This window comes from Echinops telfairi, unplaced genomic scaffold, assembly GCF_000313985.2.
Source record: "Echinops telfairi isolate 266 unplaced genomic scaffold, ASM31398v2 ScPeMD7_60;HRSCAF=208, whole genome shotgun sequence".
NCBI classification, from domain to species: Eukaryota; Metazoa; Chordata; class Mammalia; order Afrosoricida; family Tenrecidae; genus Echinops; species Echinops telfairi.
In genome coordinates this window covers 16,109,512-16,113,327 of record NW_022103958.1, presented here as the reverse complement: position 1 = coordinate 16,113,327, position 3,816 = coordinate 16,109,512, and positions in this window count along the sequence as shown.

The window sequence follows — 3,816 nt, the reverse complement described above, 5'->3', positions numbered from 1 at the left end:
CATTCCAATTGCCAATAGTTATCAATACATCTTGCATACACATTCAATAAATCTTTGACTAAAGACATTGGTACAATTCTTTAATTTCTTCAACACTCGCTCTTTTGGCTGGTGTGTAAATTTGAATAATAGTTGTATTGACTGAATTTTTCTGAAGGCAGATCATTGTAACCCCATCACAAACAGCACTGTACTTCGAGATTCATTTTGAAATGGCCTCCTTGCCAATGAATGCCACACCATTCCTCCTGGCATAGTAAAGCACGTTATTTTCTGATTCAAAATAGTCAGTAACCGTTCATTTCAGCTCACTGATGCCTAGGATATTCATCTTTATGTGTTCCATTTCATTTTTGATGACTTCCAATTTTCTTAGATTCATACTTTGCATGTTCCCAGTACCGGACAGTAGCAGATTGTGGCGGTGTCTTCCCCTTACCTGACTCATTCCCCACCAGCAAATGACGATCCTGAAGGCGACCCGCCACAGGCTTGACAGCTCACATCACAGAGCCACGTCCACGCCAACAAAGCTCCTCCTCCATCAATGTCCAGTGCCCCGAGGGGCCCATTCTCTGGCACTCGCTTTGACAATGCTCTGCTTCCTTTCATTAGGCCTTCAGAACCTGACAGTGTTTCGAAGCTCTGCCTGAGGTTTTCAGCAGCCATATCCTCCCAAGTGGGTACCATGTCCTTCGTCTGGAAGCTCTGCTGAAACCTGGGCACTTTCGGTGACCCTGGTAACACAGCTTCCAGCATCACAGCAGCACACAAGCCACCACGGGTCAACAAGCTGCCATACAGGTGGTGGACTTTGACTAGTCATCTTATTAACTGGTCTTCCTTGCAGGTGTATGGGTACGATCCTATAAATGACTGTGTGGTACTTCTGCATAGATCTTGAAATGTCCTCTTTGACCATGACAATGTCATTCTTCTTCAATTTGCTGTTCCCAGCAAATCAGCCATGAGTGTCCAACTCAGAATGGGCAAAATCAGCCCATTTAAGCTCACAGGTGCCCAGTAAATCAATCGCCAAGCATTCCCTCTTCTCTCTGATAACTTCCAATTTCCCTGGATCCATACCTCATACATTCTACATTCTGATTACTCATGGCTGTTGGCAGATGTTTGTTCTCATGTTGGGTTCTGCCCGATCGGCAGTTGAAGGTCCCCAAAGCATTGTTCTCCCCATGTCACTAGATCAAGTCTCCTTTGAGGAGGTGGCTCTTCACAAGTCATGCTCGGAGTGCCTTCCAGACTAAGGGACTCATCGTCTGCAACCACAGCACACGGTGCACTCTCATTCACAAGACTGTCACTGGCCAATTTCCCAGAAGTAGATTAGCAAGTCTTTCTTCTGATGCTGTGTTAGTCTTGAAGCTTCACTGAAACCTGTCACCATGGGGGACCCTGGTGGTGTGTCAGGCTGGGTTCTCTAGAGAAATAAAACCAGTGACACTTCTATGTGCATGTACGTAGAAAGAGATTTCTGTCAAGAAATGGCTGACTGAAAAACATTTTGTATTCATTATCAAAGGTTCATGAGGGAGGGAGGGGGAAAATGAGCTGATACCAAGGGCTCAGGTAGAAAGAAAATGTTTCGAAATGATGATGGCAACAAATGTACAAATGTGCTCGACACAATGGATGTATGGATGGATTGTGATAAGAGCTGTTAGAGCCTCCCATAAAATGATTAAAACATAAATAAATGGCTTCCACAGTTGTCTAAGTAGCTAAGTCCAGTCTGGTTCAAGTCTATAGGTCAGGTGTAGACTAGAGGCTTCCCTGACTCATATAGCTGCAGAACAGGAAGCAAGATGATGAAGCAGGAGGGCAAAGGCTAGTGGATGCGGAGGTAAATTAATCCGAAGGGGGCTGAAGGAATCCAAGGTCAACAGGCCTTCACTCTTGGAATTGGCAGGCACCACAACAGACCGACAAGCCAGGCGCTGGATTCAGATCCAGCGGAAGGCAAAGAAGCAAGAGTTGGGTTCATCTCATAGTCTCTCTTTTATGCAAAAGGCCAAACCTCAAGGAGGTGTCATCAGGCTGCAATTTGATTGACAGGTTGGGCTCCCCTCCTACCTTCACTCAGGTATGTCTAGTTGACATAAACTCTAACCATCACAGTTGGCATTTGAAATAGTGGTGACATCACTTCCAACGTCACAGCAACATGCAAGTCGCCCGTACAACAAACTCATAGACGAATGGTGTATAAAATTACGAGTCTCACTATGATTGGGTTCATGGCAACCTTGACCTTCTCTCCAGAAACAGTTTGTTCTTAAACGTTGTCGCCACTCAGGCAGACAGGTTAACCGCTTTCAAGTCTACTGTGTTTCCTGATAGCCTTATGAATTTCCAGTATGACTTATGAGATAGCTAGATGGATGTGTGTGTGTGAGAGAGAGAAAGAGAGACATTTAAAAATCGTGTGGAAAACTCCATCATCTTTTAATATGTATCTATATGCCTATGCCTGGATATGCCAAAATCTCTCTTAGCTGTCTATTCCTATATAACAGAAATATCACAAGTGGGTGGCTGTAACAAACGGAAATTTATTCTCTCACAATTTGGGAGCCCAGAAGTACGAATTCAGGACAGCAGTTCTAGGGAAATGGTTTCTTTCTGAACTGACTCACAGTTTAAGAGGAAGGTCACTGGTTCCCTTCAACAGCTGTGGCTTCAGCGCTCCATGGAGATCTGGATGGGTCCTGGCATCTGCGATGTTCACGATTCTATCAGCTAGACACTCCTGAGTGAGGGTCGAGGTGGAGCTCAACCTATCGAGCAGCAGCCTGATGACACCTCTTTGGTGTCTTAAACCTGGTTGTATGAGAGAGAGACGGAGCGAGAGAGAGATCTAGAAGAGTTGAATCCTCTATACATTCTACTGCAACTGGATCTTGTGTCTGGTTCTTCAAACCCCTGTTGTGTCATCTGCTGATCCCAGGAGCTGTCAGGGGACACCCCTGATTTGAACCAGATTGGACTTACCTATTGCTACAACTGTGGAGCCATTTCTCGGTATAAGTCTCTTCCTATAGATGACACATACACGTGTCGGTGGTTTAGCTTCTCCAGAGAACCCGGCCTCACCTGGATCCAGCTTCCCCTGCTCTAAGAGGTGCTCAGCACACAGACCTGGAGTCCCAACTAAGCTCCCTGTCTCTAGCTCTTCTTTCTTGGTAGCTGTCAGGTCTCTCCTTCCTTGTTCACGTCTCTCTCCTCTTATCTCCTGTAATATAAAAGGTGATACAGTCCTCCCCCACGGAAATTCTCCTTATAGTCGATCAGGGTTGTGACCCGAGTAAAAGTATTCATTTTACCCCATTCACATCAGATCACGCCGTAGAAATGATTTCATCTTTACTCTGCCAAACCATTAAGAATCATGGTCCAACCAAATTGAAACATATTGGGGGGAGGGGGGCAGGGCAAGGGGCACCATTCCATCATTACATCTATCCCCTCTCAAAAACAAAAAACAACTCTTTCTTTCCACACACAAACCATGTTTACTCCATCATACCACCCCAATAGTCCTAAATCAATTCTAAATCTAAATTCTATCCTGTAGCAAAATTCCGTTTCATCTTTGAATCTAGACAACAGGTTATCAGCATCCAAAGTGCAATGGGAGGACAGGCAGAGCAGACGTCTCCAAAGCAAATGGGAGAATTTAGAGGGGAAAGAAAGAACTATGGGCAAGTCAAAAGCCCAGTAAAATAACTTACATTCGTTCTCAAAACTTGAAAAGAATCCTTTGTTTTCTGAGACCATGTCAGCACTGGCTCTGACCTC